Source organism: Cololabis saira, chromosome 16 (assembly GCF_033807715.1).
Source record: "Cololabis saira isolate AMF1-May2022 chromosome 16, fColSai1.1, whole genome shotgun sequence".
Lineage (NCBI taxonomy): Eukaryota > Metazoa > Chordata > Actinopteri > Beloniformes > Belonidae > Cololabis > Cololabis saira.
The window spans coordinates 17,248,059-17,267,918 of NC_084602.1; the positions used below are offsets into that span (position 1 = coordinate 17,248,059).

Consider the following 19,860-nt stretch of genomic DNA (forward strand, 5'->3'; position numbering starts at 1 on the left):
AGCAAGCGTGGCTAAGAATAACAAGTACAGAGCCGTCTGCTGAATAATTCATCCCAATTTCAATCAAACACAACTTCAAACAAAGATTAAGCCTGGAGTCAATTAATGAAGCTGCATGCCGGTCTGTGTCTGGTCAACGTCTCCTTCGAAAAACTGCTTTTTCTGCAGCGGCGAGGCAGTGAAGCTATTTTGGTTTCCAGCTGCCTGACATTGTTTGGGATAAATACATGAGCAACAGCCACCACAGGCAAACAAACATGCAAAAATAAAACAACAACCTGCAGAAAACTGCATCGCCACAAAAATCCTAGCAAGAAAACATCACGCCATCAAAAAAAAAAAAAATACAATAAATGCTGATGTCCACTCCATCCCAGAATGCTAATGTTGGATTTTCTCATATTTATGTCCATGTGTGGGGTGGAGCCGTCGCTGCTGTGTGGACAGAAGAACCAGAAAAGAGAATGCAGGTGGCAGCAGTCATGGCCACGCACCGCCATCATTTCTACAGCGGTTGCTTTGATGCAGCCATGAAAACAAACTGCACATGCGTGTGTGTGCTGGCGGTCATGAGCAGCACAAAACTGGAGCAGAGGCCTGAACGCCCTCGGAGGATTTCCTCGGCGCAACAAAAGGACATGGGTGGTCTTCACTCTGTCATCATAATACACTCTCCACACTTTACTTTGTCCAGGGACGCGCACGGCGCCAGAAGACGGCCGCAGCAGCGCACGGCCTCCACGGCTCCAAATTTGTGAATGAATGGAGCCCTCGCTTGTTATGCTAATATCATGGACATGCAAACCCAAGAGAATTATTCAATAAAGAAATCGATTTGGAGCTATTTGTCTACGCTACCAATGAAAAATGTCTATGAAGTGTTTTTAATAGAATTTTAAAAAAAACACAGTTTTAGACATTATAAATGCAAAAAACTTAATGTCTTGTCTGATACTTGCTCACGACTAGCAAGTGTTAAATGATGACCAGAGCCTCACGCTCATCTGTTTGGTGTGCTAGGAAAACTTTACGACTTCAGCTTCCACAAAAAGCCACAATCTACTACATGTTGAGTGATTCTGCGCCATCCCTCCCACACGTTTGGAGGGTGAACGAGTTCTCGCTGCGCCTTCTAAAATTAGCAGCATGGTAAATTCTTTATGAACATGCTCTGCGCTCAACACGAGCTCCAAAAACAGGGAAAGATCAAAAAACACGACATCTCCATTATGCCTCTCCTCTCATGCAACAAAGGAACGGCCAAAAAAGGAACAGGAAGCTGTTTTTAAATGAAACGCATCCAAAGGTTTCTTTCGTTTGTTGAACAAGGAATCAGCGGGATTGTTTTCTGTGCCACTTCTTAAATTAGTCATTTTAACCACATATTTAAGAGGGGAATGTTTCACGGTGTGCATCGGTGCACTTCTAGCAAGCATGGTGGTGTGGGAAGAAATAAAGCTGCAAAGCCGTTACTCAGCCCCACATACTGATAGGACAGTAGTTTATCATGTTGTCTTGACATGGTTCGGTATGTTTTGGGGTTTTTTCTTCCCTCCCTGATCTTTTCAACTCACTGAGCTGATTCATAGCACTCTTTAAAGATTGTCGGCCACGTCCAGATAAGCAGGTTCCCAGGTTTCAGAATACATCCCAAGTCAGAATGAGATAAATGTGGCACCTGTTGTTTTGAAAATGGTACTTCCTTCTCACCACATCAGTGAACTTTGTTGCATCCTGAAGTCCACCTTGCTTAAACAGCTGTGCTTAAACAGCGATGTTTTAACTCCACTCAGAAAAGGTTAGAGAGACGTCCTCCATCCCACCTTTGACTCCAACATTGCAGCTACTGGCATCAACAAAGTGAACACCCAGCTAATTTTAGTGTTACTACGAGTTTGCTTCAATTTGAAAATAAGTCCGGCACGCACATGGTACGGCTCGCTTTCTTTCAGAGGAGGTGTTGTGCTGTCGTTTCCCTGTGATGAATACAGCGTACACAGCAGCATGTCACCTTCCTGTGATCATCCATGTTTTTTACGGCTGAACTCATCATTCCCAACTACGACTTCCGAAGAAACAGAAAGCGATAACTTCCCCCTGAAAAATTACAGCTCAGACAAAAACTGGGTGAAATATCTTCTTCGGCTCTCAAAATACTGCAGTATTTCATTTGGGTTTCCTTTCATGCCTGAACAGACAGAACTCAGAAAGTCCCTGCTGACATGCAAAGACGCTCTGCTTCACCCCGAGCGGCGTGTCTGTGCTCTCCTGCACACCTTCCCTGACATCCAGCCCAGAGACACGATGCTGGTGTCCCCCATGTCCTTCCAGGTACGTTTAGTTCAGAAATTCAGCTTTAGGGTGCAGCAGAGCCGTTCTCGGAGTGAGGGCAGACTTTTGAGGGCTGAACGGTGGAATATCCGAGAGTAAATGAAGGAAGCCTGCTCTCAATTTAAAATAATACGCTTTTTCTAAAAGACTGGTTCATACTTTCCAAAACTATGTGCAGAGTGTATCGAGGGCACACATTTACCTGCATCAGATGAATTTCAGTATGACATACAGCTGATACACTGCACAAACAAGGTCACACAACCTTGTCCTGCTGGGCCGCTTCCAACCGAGTCCAAGTAGGCCAAGCAATCCAAATCCACACAAACATTAAATATGCAGAGCGAAACGCAGCACACGTTGTATCCAGTTATAAAAGCAGACTATCTGTGTAGCTTTTATCACGTCAATCCCAATCGACCGTGTTCACTGCCTCGTGAGACCCGAGAGCCCTCCCCCACCCCCCCTCTAAGGCTGATCTCTGAGCTTTTCATTTATGCATCCTCTCCCTCCCGCCTTGTCATCTTTTATTACTCCATTCCCTCCAACAATCCCCTTCTGACAGTAACATCTGCCACTTTTCTCTGCCACTGCTCACCATCTACCCTTTTAATCTTTAATCCCCCTCTTCCCTCTGCTCCTCCCTACCACCTTCCTCTTCCAGAAGCCAGAGTGCACCTTGACTTCAGGCGCATTTCCATCAACCCCGGAACCAAATATCGGAAAAGAAATCATTTAATGGACATGGCACCAATTCCAAAAAACTCCCAAATAATGAATGAACCCTTATGCGCTTCCTGGATGTGGTTTTTGAGGCGATTCGATTATCCACTTATTCGCAAAAGTGTAATGGAAACACTTTTTGTGCACTTCCACGTCTGGCTGGGCTGGATGTGACGTAGCCGGTCAGTCTCAAGTCATCAAAACCTAGTTAACAGCGGTTTTTGGCCATGTTTATATGATGTACACTACACTACATAAGGGCTTTACCTCTGAATAATCATCCTATGACTATTCTTTCAACAGCAGTAGCAGCAATCACAATGTTTTGTCCATCTTCTTCAATGTTGAGATTTTCCTTTTTGATGTTTTGAAGAGACGTCTCGCAGGAGTTATGAGAATCAAACTTATTCAAAAAACACCCTTCAATGGAAACACCGAGCCCTTGCAGCGCCACCTTATTCACAGATTTAGGGATTTGATTTTCTTTTGAGCAAAAGTGTCATGGAAACACAACCGTTAACTCTCCTAATCCTCAGAACCCTGCATGATCAATGGAACAAGATTTCTCCGACAGATATTCCCTGATCAGGTGTTTTAGTCACAGTGCTGCAGGGGTGTCTCAAAAAGGCTGGAAGAGGTGCAGAAAATCTCAGGACCCACAAACACGACACTTAACTTCAAGATCATGTACGTTTAGGAAAATAGTTTACTTCATGAATTCAGCAACTTTCAAGAAAATGTATCTCAGTTATAGGTAGATATATGTCTGAATCAAATCAGAACTAAAAAAAGAAAGACGGACAGAAGGCCGATCAGTATTTGCGGATTTTCTTGGGGTTCCAAGAAAATCCACATTCTGGGTATTGGGGGAGTTGGTGTGGAATAAACCTGGGGACAAATAAACCATCGGCTTCAGCGCCAGACTTGGAGACGGATGAGTAGCTACTCTGGGCTTTGTTACTGTCGACCAGTTCTCATCACACACAGAAATCGCCTGCATTCACACAGCCATGCCTGGAGAATGTGTGAACAGACACATTTTTATAGCAAAAAATACTGCCAAGAAAAATACATATCCATGCACTTTATAAAACAGCCATCATGGGAGCCGCGCTCATTGGTGCTGAATTCAGACAAAACTACTCCAAGCTTCTGATCTAGTTACAGGCGGACAAACAGCCCCGGATACCAAACCACATAGAAACCCGAAGCAGAGCAACGCATCCTCCTGCTCCGGTTTTGAAGAGTGCAGACGCACCGAGCAAACAGAGAGATGAGGAGGAGACGAGTTAGGGAGGGAAGGATACAAGGAGAAACTGCTGCCACTTCTCATTCAGACTACTACCTCATCCTGAGCGCTGGGAAGTAGGTCAGAGGAAGAGGAGGAGGAGGAGGAGGAGGAGAAGATGAGCTGCTGTTGCTGCTGGTGTGTGATTGTGTGACTGTGCAGAAGAGAGAACAATATCTATCCTCCAAACATGTGTGGCTGCTTGATTTAAGTTCTCTCCTCAGCATCTGCCTCTCAACACAACACAATACTGACTGTTGCAAAACCTAAAATAAAACAAGATGCTGCCGTTTGTGCTTGCAAGTCATTTGTTTTCCAGCTACCTAGCCCCTCCATCATGCACAAAAAACACAGACAGATGACTGGATTTTAGCCTAACCTCCCATTTATTTCATCCATCTGTTTCCAAGCAGCTGTAAAGAGAAATAAGTCGAAGAAAAAAGAGCGGAGTGAGCAAAAGTAAAAAAAAAAAAAGAGCTGCATGTATTCTGAAGAGGCTCTGAATAAAAGATCAGAGATGAGTCTGTGGCGTGCACTTTTATGGACATGCATCATTTCTGAGCTCCACAAATGAGGACCATTCCATCGGGGCGCTGGGCCGTGGAAGAGGAGGAGGACAAGGCGGGCTTACGTAAGCAGCCGGTACCAGAGACGAGGGAGCGATGCCACGCTGGCACAGACGCCACCGAGATGCCAAAATGCAGCGCACATTAAAGGAACTGGCTTTGTTTTGGCAGCTGCAGACGGGAAGGGTGGGGTTTGGGCACATGTTTAGAATTTGGCTCCCGTTGATGTGGTGACTTCAGTACTTTCATTTTATATTTCCTTTGGAGACATTTGAAAAAGCACTTATCACCTACCGGGAGGCAGAAAACATGGCTGAATCAGCTTCCTGCTCATTAAAATGAAGAATGCTGGCATGCTAGGAGCTCATGAGAAAGTAGGGGTTCATGCGTGGTGTTGGAAAGGAAAGGCGGACTCTGCCCCAGTGAGTACTACGTATAAGAGGATGTTTCTGACGGCACATCAACGACGGCGCAAAGCTGAAGACATCATGGGCCAACAGAAGATGACAACTTCTAAGTCAGTGAGTCACTTCACTGCAGTCACAGCTTGATGAGGCTATTAAAAGGGGACACTTCTTTGGGGAAATGGTTAATTGACTAAAGTCGGTCGCACTAGGCTTGTCTGGAACAATACACGAGAACAACGGATGAGTATTTGCTTTAGCTGAAAGTGAAAAGTGAGAGGTGGCGAGTGGTGACTTTGACCTACAGCGCTGTGCATTTCGTAAACCATGTACACTCTGGTCGTTGTTCCTTCTCTATAATCAGCTTCTTCCAGTACTTCCAGGTCAAAGACCAGGACAGGAAGCGCGGAGCACGTAGGCCAGGTGCATTCCAGTTGGACATTTGCAGGCAACTAAACTGCCTTCATGTGTGTGTGTACGTTAGTCAGACTATTCGCTTTAGTTTGAGCTCAATCAGACTAAAATGCTCACACGCATTAAGTCAGACTTATGTGATAATCAGAGTTTTTCTGTCGTCATGTATAAACGTTGTGGACTGAAGTCATCTGGCATGCCAACGTGTTTGGTACAAAGTAAAGATCTTGCTGTCTACATGCTCCCCCCTATGTGGTTTGGTGCTTCTGCGTGAGAGTTTCATGTCTCTCGACATGGAAGTGAACTAGTCTGTTTATTCGACATGAAGTAGCTATTCACCCGTCCCGTGCCATTGAATATGTTGGAGACATGCCACGTCTTGGCTCTCGTTGCCCCAGACTTCCCCTCTCCAACGTGCCCAGCCTTCCCTTTCTGCTGTCTGCCTGTCTATCCAGTGACTAATGGGCTCACCCCTTGGTGCTTTCCTCCACACTAAAAACCACTGGCTGCAGGCCAAATCACTTGGGACCCTGAAAATCCATTCTCCCACGGATCCCACGAACTCTGCAGCCAACATGCAGCCAAGCTCTCCTGCCTCAGGGAGGCACATGCACACACAAGACATCTCACCTCATTGGAGTCAGGGGCCACACTGTGTGCTAATTGGTTACATTAGAGCAACATATGGGCGAGCTGCCCCTACTGCACCACGAGACAGAGGCACTAAGGCAAACACACACACGCCATTGTTTGTTCTCTCTCACAACAAAGATAAAAGTCGTCTCACTTATCCATCACTTCCTCAATTACAGGCGCTTGAGCAGCACGGGTGGTCCGATTCATGGGAAGGAATGATATATAATTGATTTGAGACAACAAGCATAAGTAATGACAAAATACAGCCATGGTCTAAACCACGTCAACGTGCATCCCAAAACACTATTACCCGAGATACGCATCGTGGGTTTTCTCATTTACTTCATGTCAGTTATTAATACACATCTCTTTCAGGCCTGAAACCCAGTGCAAAAGTTACTTGTGCTATTTAGAGCGGGTGATGTCAACATGTGATCATAAAGACTGATGACTCGTACAAAAGCAGAATCCATGAAAGGCTGAGTCATGGGTGGAGGATCTACACTCTGTCAACGTCATATGCTCCTCAAAGAAAGATTGGGAGGGTTTGAAGCCACACTTTATTATTCAGTTCAAGGAATCCAGAAGAACTTTAGCGTGTAGAGGCTGTGGCCGTCCGGTGGACGCTGACCTTCAGACCTCAGGGCTGCACGAAAAACCGTCATTCATGAGTACCACATGAACAAAAAATGTGTCTTTAGCATGCACAACACTTTCCTACAAGGACCAGTACAGCCAGGCCATACAGCACTATAACGGATTCATAGAAAAATGCTGCTTAAAACATTACTTTGTCATCTCTGAGCTCGGAGCCTTCTGAGAGGGACCATCATACACTGGGAAAGTGTAAGTTTGGTCAGCTGGAGTCACCTCAAGTTTTGGCCCAAAGAGGAAGAAAAGTAGACTGCTGTGAGAAGCGAGTACAATCGTCAGGCTCTGTGATGGTCGGGGGTTGAATCAGTGCCTCTGGCAAAGCTCATCTCCTCTTTTGTGATGGCGTTAATGCAGAAAAGCTGATTTTACAACAACACGCTCTGGCTCATGACCACATCTCCCCCGGGAGCCTCCATGCCGTTTTTAAGAAGACAACGCAAAAGAAACCGTCAACAAAAGAGTTAATTGTCAGTGTTGGAAGCGCTACACATATTTTCTCTTTGCATTTTCCATATCATCAACGATCTGGAAGCACACGATGCTGAGCTCTCAGCTCATATATATCGTGCATTCCTGCGGCATGATATCAGCCATCTATTTCGGGGAAAGTCTCGGCGGTTCGCAGCGAGCTCCAGCCTCAGCTGACAAATGAGCAGAGCTGACAGTTGAGGAACTGCCTTTATTTCATGCTGCGTTTGCATGCGCTGCATTCCTGCGCTTGCTCTGAAAGCACACATTCTGTCGGGATTTCATGTCGGAAGGTCAGCGCTTTCATCACACACGCAGCCAGGCTCTCTCGTGTGGACCAGGACAATAGGCCAGATGATTTGAATGAATGAATGAATTGTCTTTATTTCGACAAGTACAAGTTATTTTAGAAAACAAAATGAAAAAAGTAAAATAAACATTGCTTTTGCCGAAAAGGTGTAGGCTGAACCCATATTGATGATTGCTCAGCAGATTGTGTTTATCTATGAATGTATCAAGTCTATTGACAAACAATTTTTCTATTATTTTTGAGAATTGAGACAGCAAGGAAATTGGTCTGTAGTTGTTCAAAAGGTGTCATTTCCTTTTTTTAAAATGGGTATTACTTTGGCGGTTTTCATTTTATTTGGGAAGATTCCAGTTTGAAATGATAGGTTACATATATACAGTAGGTCAGTGGTTTTACGCTTACTATAATATTTTTAACTAATGACATATCTATTTCTGTCCAATCAGCAGACTTTTTATCTTTGAAATTATGCACTATATCAAGTATATCTATTTCTTTAACTTCACTTATATAAACTGTATAATAATTCCGTTCAACTATATCTACTATGCCTTCCTTATTTGCAGGCTCCACAATCTCATTTGCCAAGTTATAACCTACTGTACATTTGAGAAGTATATATTAAACTCATTGACTATTTCCTTTGGATTATTTACAGTTGTTTTTTTATCCTTCATAAAATAATTAGGATAGTCTGCTTTGTTTTAGACCATTGTGCTGAGGCCCGGCAGGGTAGGTTGTTGCTGGAGTGTACATGTACATCTGATCCCTAAGATGTTTGCTCTTTTGGCACCAGGGTCCTGGGCCCTTTGGCAAACAAGTTAAAGCAAATCTTTTACTACATCATACCTGACAGCATTACAATCGGAGCTGAATGTTTGTCCAGCCAGTATGAAACCACACTCATCTGTTCTGCTTCGGCTACATCCACACGTGCCCTCAAGGGTTTGGCGGTTACTGATAAGGGCCGCCTGCGCTATTATGCCTACGTGCATCTTCCAGGAAGAGAGTCAACAATCAGAAGAGAATCGGAAACCCACCCTTTAGACGCCCTCCTGCTTTTATTCATTCTTTTGCTTATGTTCTCCCTCAATCACTTCCTTTCAGCCTCGCAAGCGGCCAAGAGCAGCTGAAAGGGTGAGACAGCCGAGAACCTTTGAACCGAGTGCTGCGCCGCCAGACATCGACACGGGGACACAGTCTGGGGCAAAGCCATCCGGGTCAGCGGCAAAACATGCACCAGGAAACCTCATAGTGGAGTGATACTTGTGTAACAACATGGCAGGTTCCAGTTGCAGTTCACGTCTCTCATCATTGTTCTGTTAAACTCATCATGCCAGCTTAACAGAACAATGTTCAGGAGGCGAGTTGACTCAGTGCCAGACGGCTGTTCCTCCACTTAAATAGCCAACAACCACAATTATTATTAATGACTTTAATAGCTTGTGGTTAATAGTGTTGGTTAAATATTTCCAGACAGGCTCCAGGGCACATGCAATCACAGCCCGGCAGAGAGGCATATTTCATCGTCCTTGTTTACAAACAGCTGTCACATAGTTGAAAGCAGAGCATCTGACCTTTCCTTAGATAAACTGAGGTTTAGAGTTTAACCTGAGAACGCGTCTGTGGTCTAGAGAAGCGTAAACCAGGCTTTAGAGCTTGATTTGACCGTGGAGATGGAATCATCAGATTCATCATCAGCAACACTTCCGTGATGACAGGAGTCAACCGATACATTTTAATTAGGAATATTCATTTTTGACATAAAATGACTGATTTAATTTAACCTGTACCAACTCCGCAGAGTTGACATAGTCGCGCACTTCCAGCTTCCCCAACTCGCCCTTCAGATCAGCCGGAGTTGTCCTTGTTGTGATACTGCAGTCACGTTCAACTGAATATAACTGTGGGTCAAACTTGAAATGATGCTGTTTAGGTATTTTCCCACCCCACCCTCTGCACAAGTTAATCAATCGTATATACGGAGAATCATGGCAGCATCTCTCATATAGGGTGGGTTGGGACATCTGGACCAAATATCATGTGATACCTTTTGGGGATAGCATCGTGATCAAAAATGTGAACAGAGCTGTACACATGTTGTACACATGTTGCCTGTGCACCAAGCCTGTCACATCAATACAAGACTACAGCCCGATTTATTGTTGGATATTCTTCTGTGCATTTCTCAATCCAAATAGAGAGAAAGGTTGTGGGAAATCCCAGAGTTCACAGCCTACAGAGAGTGGCCAGAGGATGATGAACAACAAAGAACAGCCGATACCGTGTGATGACCGGCCAACGAGGCTGATGCGGAGCAGACAGAAAGCCATCATGACCACGGTTTTATTTTGAAACTTCTAGATGAAAAGAGGTGAAATTTTTCATAGATTTTCTATTACATTTTTGCAATTTTTCTGATGTTTATTTTCAGAGATACAAAGTACATCTAATGAGCAAAAGTCCACGACATCAAAGCCAAGTCAGGTTATATCCAATCTTTGAAATGAAGCATTCTTTTGAAAAATGGATGATGTTCATTTTCCCAGAATGCAAGACCATCAGATGACCCACCTCTACTGAAGCAGTCATGTGTCCAACCACTTGTTCCCTGGATCAGTACGTTGCAGTATAACCTAAGCCTCGACCGTCATTCTTAAACTGTCGGGTCTTTTATAAGTAACACTGGAGAATTCTCAGAGGTCTTATTGGCTGCGACTTCATTGAAAAACAAACATACTGTACAAGCGCTGTTAGGTTTTAACAAAGCCGTGAGGCATAGTAACCCACCTCACCCATGAAGCGGAAATGCCTCAACTACAACCACTGGAAAAAGAGGAGGGAGAGACTTTTCCAATCCCCCAGGGATGTCATTAAAAGCCATTTAATTTAGTTTGATTCATTAAAAAAAAGGAAAAAAACGAGTCTTTTCCTGATGTGAGGAACATTCATTATGGTGCAGACCACATGAAGTAGCAGGAGGTTTTTACAACAGTGCTGTTGAGTTTGTTGCTCTAACCAAACATGCATGGGTGCAGCTCAGCGCAAATCATTATCAACATGTTAATCCCTCCACAGAAGCCACGGACATCTCCAAACACAGGCTGCATGATGAAAATTCAAACCGTGCAAAAGCAGAGAACTTGAGTGATCTGCACGAGTGATGTCTGACACATCAGAGATGCCACACCTGTTTATATGCCACTGTTGAAGAGAGACTTTCTCCTCCACTTCATGCAGCATCTTCACCGTTAAGCTTTAGTACTAATAACTATTCTGAAGTTAATCTGCATGTTGCACAAAGACAGTATAAGCCAAATTCCGCATGGGGTTCCTGCCATGCAGATGTTGATGCTGGCTGAGGACAGAGGTTGAATCAGGTGGAGAGACAAACAAAGGCACAGTCCCACTGCTGACCCAGTTCTACATCGGGCAACGGATGAATCTCTGCTCATCCAATACACTGGATCACTATGCTATTAATATTGGGAATGGGAAGAAAGCCGGCCGCTCCACATTCCAGCAGCCCCAACATTCCCACGTATTAACAGGACTCAGAAATGAAATCCAATACTTGGCACCCGTTTCCCTCGAACCCCAAAGCGCTATCCTGCCGTGTCAAATTGCCTTCTTATTTCACATAGGAGGAACGCGCCAGAGTCACGAGCTCTCTCCAACTAAACATGCAATATCATGTATGTGAAAGAAGTTGGCACAGTTACAGCTTCAGAGCTGGTCACCATGACTCTCTGGGAAGCAAGAATGCTGGTCTTCCTTGAGAACCCGAGTTCTCCCAAAACCCCAGAGCCCTCTCTTTTTGAAGGAATGAACTGTTTCCATCAGTACGGTGAACTCGTCCAAATTACACAGATGCTTGAGAAGCTCCAGCTCTTTTTGAAAGGAGCAACTTTTGAACTATCAAAGGGAGCAAAATCCTTCACAAGTGTTCTCCGGTTTGTTTCTGCGCCGGCTTACACTGAAGACCGCCGGCCTTCAGCGCCAGCCCAGCAGTTCTCAGAGGATGTGTATATTTGTCACATTACTGTTGTTTGACTAATCATTCTTTGCACTACAGTCTGAAGTGACCAGTCTTCCCTGGGTGAAAGGTCAACAGCTGCAGCATCAGGAACAGAGGGCTTCTGGGTAATGTCTGGAATGCTCTTCTGGGACACTTTTAGCGAGGCAGAAAGGGACAGCCCTCTGAAGTGACCAGCATATTTTTAAAATAGCCTGCAGTAATGTTGCACTGAATTGAGGCAGTGTAAAGAGGAGATATGCTTACACATCATAGGCCACAGAAAGTGTGTCACTGGCACAAATACAATAGCACCATTTGACACACGCTCAAGTTCGGGGACTTCCAGCGAGGCAGAGGAGCAGTAGCATTCCTCCTGAAGCCTCCTGGACTTTTGCTCTTCAAACACTGCATCCAGTGTACTGTAAACACAACATGATGATTATCCAAAAGATCAGATTAAAGCAGCTTTGCAGGCTTCATCTCCCCTCCTCCGTGCGAATGAACAGCCCATCGAGTCACCAGTTGGTAGCAGATCTGAACTGATGAAACGCCGGCTGTTGATCGCTAACTGCCCTCGCAACTCCCTCTAATCCTGACATAGCAGCTCATGCATACATGACAGTCGCTAAAATATGAAAACCCTGGCAAGTGCTGACGGCAGCAGAAGGTGTACTTACAGTATGCAAGTTGTCAACTTTTGCTAATGCTCTCCTACTATGTTAAATGTTTTAGTGATGTCACTCTTGCTGGCCCTGTGGGTGCGCGTGAACGCAGGAGGATTTCCAGCAGGCTGAAGAGTAAGCCTTTAATGTGGTCCAAATTGATTTTTATCTTGTTCACAATCCAAAACCACAAAGACAACACTGATGGATGGTTCTTCGGGGTTTTTTTTACCCTGGAAATGTTGAAAGGGATGTTTGTCTCATGGATTTTCATAGCCCTACTAAAAAGGAGATGTACATTTTTTTTCACCAGTTTACAGTTTCCTGAGTTTTCAATGAAACGTCAACGCCATTATTTGGTCGAAATACCCCAAAGATACACTACAAGAGCTTCCTTTTCAACCACGTCTGTAGAGGTTGGTACACAGCAGCTGATTTAGGGGGTGGAGACATACATTTTTATGCAACTCCGCTGCCTTCTTTCATTATTTGGGCCTCATTTGAAATTAGAGTTGCAGCTTAGTGCTGGATTTGTGATGTCACAGAACCCTGCATATCTGAACAGTTAACTAAATTATTAATTGTCAGACCAAGGCGAACATACAAAGCTAAAGGCTTATGTTGGAGTTGTTTCATTAGTCATTTCAGGCACGTACATAAATCCTCCCAAACACAAGAAATCAGATTTTTCCTCATACTATGTCCACTTTAAAAGTCCAGCTTCTGGGAAAATCATCACAAACAAAAGAGGTTTCTGTTGGAGTACATTGTCTCTGCAAACTTGTGTGTTTGGCAAGAAATTCTGTCAGTAATGCTGAATAAAGAGCCCAAACTTGACGACGGCATGCATTTACAAATCAGCTTTTGCTGCAGTTTATGACCTATAAAGCCAAAGTATTAAAATTAATAAGTGAAAAATACTGCCCTTCCGATCAAAACAGAAAATGTGGAAACTATCAGGCGGGAACTGAAGACTTTGTTGCCCTGCAGCTTTCTGAGTTTTGTGACTTACTGTTTATTTTATTGGCTGCTGTAATGTGCATTTCCCTGGCAGAGCCGAGCAGCAGGACGCAGCACGAGACCCAACCGGGCTGAACATCTACAGTGTAGCCCCGTGTGAAAGTCTCCCTCAGCGTGAGCCAGTGAAGCCGCTCTTCTCTCTGACCAGGATGGGTTAGAGGCATCAGTGTCAAGATCAAATGTCTCCTACTTACCCACTTCAGAAGAGCTGCGCTGAGAGATTAATTGTCCCTGTGTCGAGTCGCAATACGGAAAATAGCCAGTCCGCAAAACAAGCTCAGAGAGGAAATTTAGAGCATTCCTGCATTCTCTGGTTTTAGGGAAGTCTTTCCACCTTCTGGGGCGTGAGCTTCAGGTCCTGGTTCCATGCCTCAGCAGAGTCTGAGCGAATCTGCCGTCTTCTTGTCCCGTGAGCTGCTGGGACGAGCTCTGGATTTCAGCTGACTGTGCTGGGGAGCTGAGCTGTTGACATTGTCCCCTCTCACTCCCCCCTCCCTCCCCGTCTTTTGATCCCTCATCTCCCCTCCCTCCCTTCCCCTCCCTTTCTGGATTCCAGCCCCAGCATATGACAGCGTCCATGTGGATGTCAGCTACAAGGCGGTGGATTTTCTGTGTATGTAAATGTGTGTGTGTGTACAGTGTACGTGTGTGTGTATGTGTATGTGTGTGTGTGTGAGGCAGAGGAAGAGGGCAAGATGAACGGAAGCAACCCTTGCTGACTTATGCTTCCCACCCTGTCTACAACCCAAACTCCACCCAAGGCATTCCCACAGCGAGTGAGCATTAAAGAAAGGTTGTGGATGGTGAGATAACACACGAAAGGCCCAAAGGAAAGTCTTTTCCTGTTATATCGTCATCATTGACAAACACACACACACACACACACACACACACACACACACACAAACACGCCAGCATGAGGTCTCAGCTGCACAGCCATGCCAACTGTTGCCATTAGTAATTAGCCCGGTGACTCAGACAGGAAAAGGATTTTCCCGAGATCCAATCAGAGTTCATTGAGAAGAAGGTGAGGCAACTCTCCATTATACAAGATTCTGGTGGAATTGGCAGCATTATCTCAGACTGATGTCAGCGTGGAACTGGAGGGGGGCGTGTTCGCCGAAGGGTCCCGCCACTGACAGGTTTGAGGAGGAGATTCAAAGCCCGCCGCTGTGATAATATGAGAGGTCAATGAGAGCAAAGATCCGCTTCAAAAACTCAACACATCCAAGAGTCCCATTTCACCAGTCAAGACGAAGACATCCCAGTGATCGCAGCGATCCCAATAATCAACCCCCCAGACCAGACCCAGCAACTCTTTAAGTGCCAAGTAAGTCCCTTATTATACAATAAAGCTACGTCTTAAAAGACACCATCATATGATCATCTTGTCATAAGGGCAAGCAGGTTACTCAGTGCTGAGTCCTGCAAAGAGCTGGACAAATCTTCTAACTAATTCTGATGAGCAGAGAAGTTTACTAGATGCAGAAGTGCTCCTTGAAGAGCTGAGTCTTTATTTTGCTGTTAGATACAGACATTGCAGACCGGACAGAGTTTGGCAGGTCGTTCCACCATCGAGGAACAATGGAGGAGAAGAGTCTGACTACTGATTTCACACCACGTTGTGGTGGAAGCACCAGGTGTCTTTCACTGGCTGAACGGAGCTGTGGAGAGGGAGTGTAGCTCTGGATGAAGGAGTGAAGGTAGAGGGAGTGTAGCTCTGGATGAAGGAGTGAAGGTAGGCAGGAGTTGTTTGGGTAATTGTTTGGTAGCCAAAAACAGAGCTTTGAACTTGATGCTGCAACTGGAAGCCAGTGCAGGGAGATTAGCAGCGGAGGGACATGAGCTCTCTTGGGTTGGTTGAAGACCAGACATGCTGCTGCATTCTGGGTCACCTGAAGAGGTCTAACTGAGCACGTAGAACCAACAAGGAATAACAGTACTCAACACGTGACATGACCAGAGCCTGAACCAAGAGCTGTGTTGTATGTTCTGTCAGGTAAGGTCTGATTTTCCTGATGTTGTAAAGAGCAAATCAACGAGACCGGGAAACTGAGGCAACAAGGTCCTTAAAGGTCAGCTGCCTGTCTAACATGACACCAAGATTCCTAGCAGAAGACGTGGGCACAAGTGTCGTGGAGTCCAGCTGCACGCTTATCAGGTAGTTTCAGGACTGCATCATATAGATAACTCTCAGCTGGTATTTGAACTAAGATCCTCCTTATTGTGTGGCAAATGTTGTAATACACCCCAAGGAAACGTGTTGATTTATACATATAAGACACACAGCTGCATTTTTAGGCAGATTGACTTGTGCAGCGATAGAAGCCCATTAATCCACACAGCAGACAACTTTCAGCTAGTGTTGCTTCTTGGCTTGAGTGGCCCTTTCCATCTGGAGTACATTTTACAATTACATTCCTCATGTTTGTTGAGGATTATAGCTTGTTTTTCATGTGGGAAAGAGCAGCTCCAGATCTGTGTTGTGCCCCTCTTCTTAAAAGAGCATTTATTAACTACAGTCAAAAGACCTGAGTTTCATAATCAGCCTTGTGGCATCACTCTTCTTACACAGTGCAACATCTACAAGTCAATCAGGACCTTTATACTGCACGTCACTGACAGAACAGAACACACAGATCGACAGCACCGCCTCATGCTTGAAGATACGGGGGTCACGCGTTCACTGGCGACTTTATCTTTGCCTAGAAAGCTCGTCTGAAATGCAGCTTTGGCAGCGTGAAAGCTGTCCATGATACTGACTCAACTTATCATGATTTGGCATAAGATGATGATGACTACATTCAGCTTAATATCAGTTTTATGAAGGGTGCATGTGTCTACATCCCATCAGTTTATGTCACGCATGTGTCAAATTAAGGAATAGACAAAGTTTTTCATTTAAACGTCAGTGTACGTCTTTTTGATTTCCCCGTAAGTCACTTTGGACAAAGAATTAGGCTGTAAACATGTAATTATAGCTGAAACATGAAGACATATCAGGTAATCAGAGCAGAACTGCTTGAAAGGCTAGTAAACATTTAGGATGCCTTTGAACATGTGCATTTAGATTTGGTTAAAACGTGTCCTGACAGCTGCGTAATCAGGATTGGGCTCAACTTGGACTTTACTCGGACTTGGACTTTTTCTTTAATGGCTTGAATTCGATTTGAGCTTTAAAAACTGGGGACTCGAGACCGAACCCGCACTCGGGGTTTTGTGACTCAACATCAACACCGGGCCGATGTGAACAAACTAACCCGGATTATAGTAGTGGACCTAACTCAACGTGTCATTTTCAGCTTTGGTCCCAAGTAAAACTCCTCAACTACAAATTTGAACGTACACTTAAGAAGCTTTTGCGTGATTTAAATAACATGTTTTCACTAAAACCTCAGTGTTTCCTGTGTCTTCGAGAGGTTTCTCTCCCTTGTTTGCTTGTTTGGCCTGGGGGATTTTCAGCTTCACATATGTTTTGGATAATCGACAGATTAAAAATAGTCACATTTTTCATTGCATAACAATGATTTAAAAAAAAAAAAGAAGAAAAAAGTCTGTCACAAAGCCTATAAATCAGAGCCCAAATACAATAACAATCAACCATACTTTTATGAAAGCAGAGTTTGAACTCAGGCAAACTGGAGATGTTTATATGCTATAGAGTGGAGAAAGAGGGAGTTAAAATCCCATTCGTCATCGTTCTCAGGGGACAGAAGACGGATGACATCAAGTTGCTGACTGTAATGCCTGGGTGCATTCCTGAGAGCACCCTGGGGACGCATCCATTAACCCAGCTTAGAGAAAGAGCCAGCTTATCTCCATGATGTCCACTTCCCCTCCTGAATATTCCCCTCACTTTCTCTGCAGCATCACTTGTACTTTCTCTCCAGGGTAACCTCTCTGTTCCCAAAGCACAAGATGAAACCCTGTTGAAGCCCCAAGGAAAAGGCTAAACGCACGCTCCTGTCTGGCTAAGTGCTCTTCAGCTGCTCCTGCATCATCCATCACAGCCTGCCAATTGAGGAAAATTGAGTTGATGCTCGTGTTAAACATCACGCGCCCACTGAAAAACCTGGGCATAAAGAGTTCACCCCACCCACAGGCCCATCTGCTTTTCTTTCCTGATGATGTTTTCCCTTGGCTTGCACGGCATAAATAATGGGAAGGAGAAAAAAAAATATGGCCGCAGATCATGGCTGGCACTGGTGAAGTTTATCTGCCCCCATCATTACGAGTTTAAACACTAGTGATGCCGGCGATTTGTTTGTCATGACTGAGAAAACAGCTGCACAGTATGCTGGATCATTTCCTTTCCAGGGTTCTGTACACCACAAAAATGACACTCACAGAGGACATGGATGAACACCTCCACTGAGCATGCATTCGCATTCTGAGAACTAAAGATGAAAATTGATATTGGACAAGAAGAAGCGGTCCACTTCAGAACAATAAATGTCTTCTTCAGACACCTCACGTACAGCAGCGGTCAAAGCTGAAGAATCGGCAGAGTATTTCCAGGGTTATTGCCAGAGAGAAGTGGCACGGGTCGACCTCCACACCAGCAGCTGCCAGAGCCAACAGGGCAAACGGTCATGTTTTACAACCTGTTGTTCCTTAAAAGTATTATTTAGGGTTTCTTTTGACCAGACAGCTCTCATTTAAGTTTGTTTTGTTTAAGTGAGGAATTCTCTGTGACAGCACTTCGCACACAACCATTTCTTTCACGCCCGCAGAGAGATAAATTGCTACGGAGAAGAATAACACTGCTTTTCACAAAGCCTGAACTCTTGACAGCATAAATATGAGGACACATTTTTACACATGGCCTAATTGTATGTTAGCTATAAATCACAGAACAGGGGAGCCCTATATCCACCATCTTTCAAATGCTTTTGCATAAAAGCAGCCTAATCACAGTCAGGAAGTAAAGCATAAACCTGAACAGAGCCAGGCTGTCCTCATGACAGCATTCATGTTCTGTACACCCTCCCCTGTCCTCCTACTACTTGGATAAACTTTTACCTTCAATATTTCTTCCCTAAAAGTGTGACAGGCAGTCTGCCTTTAACTATAGCCCCAGGATAACTTGTCACTTGCACCGAGTGATTTTTCTGGAACGGGTATCTGAATGGCTCTTTTGTCTGAGATCCAGACTGGGTAGGGTCGGAGGTCATCCAACCGCCTGCTCCCACAGTACCTCTTGTGTCTGCCTGGAGGTGCGCCAGCTAAATGCGGTCATGTTTGGACAATGGTCCAGCTTTCTGCTGACTGGCTGATGACAGCTTCAACATGTTAACAAATGATGTAATAGCTTGATCTCTGAGCATGAAGGCCACCGCTATTAGACTTTGATTCCTTGTACAATGACCTCATCCAATATTGCAGCGTCAATAACAGCCATATCGAGACCCTTTTCGTGTTAAGCAGAATTTTTGGTGCAAGCAAAAAGAGACACTGTGTTCAACCGTCTGGAAGGTTTTGTTGGTAGATGAGGGTTTCTCTTTCTGGATTCCAATCAGCTGCAGCGTGGCAACATGTCATGTTTTATATATATATATATATATAAAAAAAGGCCAGATGCATAATTCTGGAGGTTGTGGTGCTTCGTTTTGTATATTGTACCGGTTTCTGCAGAAGGCTCTCCTTGTTCTGGGTCCCGTCTCCTTCAACAAAACTTTCAAGAAGAAAGAACTTGCATGTTTTATTTTGACCAGCAGAGAACTGGTTTGGCACCAGTTCACACAGCAGGTCTGGTCAGGAACCACAGAACCAAAGGCCCTAGAGAGATTAGACACGGGTCAACCACTATGCTGACTGGCGTTTCCAAGTGCTGACCGGTGCTCATGAACGCCCCTACAAGCAGGATTTACACTTGTCGTTTTGAGTCCGCGTGATAAGACCAAAAAGGGGATCATGACTTATCTAAAAATGTTTAAGAAACCGCAAACACTGGTTTTCATTTCAGCTTAAAGTTTGGACAACGTTAAACGCAGTTAAATGTTCTTCCACCACTGCGTCAGATTCACTTCCATGCTGAAACTCAGCTTTTTTAATCCTATTTCTTTGAAATCCTTGCACTATGGTTATTGACCAGTTGTCTTTATGGACCACTCCTTGATGTTAGTGTCCATTCATCATTAAATCCAATAAGTCAGCGTCTACTCTAGTCGTAGGACACCGACATTGCCCAACAACGATGGTTACATTCAGTTGGCCACCATAGTCTGATCCTCATCAAACTTTTGGTACCAGAACAGAACCAGCGTTCTTCTCAACCAGAACTCTACTCACAGTTTCCTGTAAAAAAAAAAAAAAGGGTGATGGCTGAAAACAAGCAGTGGGTCTACTTTGGTGAAAAATGTTCAA

At 44.6% G+C, this 19,860-nt stretch overlaps 1 protein-coding gene across 6 annotated transcripts in view; it reads right to left on the reverse strand.

Annotated features, from left to right (window-relative positions):
• Positions 1–19,860, reverse strand: part of daam2 (dishevelled associated activator of morphogenesis 2) — a 133,235-nt gene that overhangs the window by 90,114 nt on the left and 23,261 nt on the right. For 4 of the 6 annotated variants that reach the window (XM_061743115.1, XM_061743117.1, XM_061743116.1 and 1 more), the window contains exon 1: positions 13,689–13,927. The exons of 1 other annotated variant lie outside the window; for it this stretch is intronic. The gene's annotated coding sequence lies outside the window, so the exon portion shown is untranslated. Of the gene's footprint in view, positions 1–13,486; positions 13,619–13,688; positions 13,928–19,860 lie in introns of those variants that run through there. One more of the 6 variants, XM_061743114.1, reaches the window with a different exon arrangement.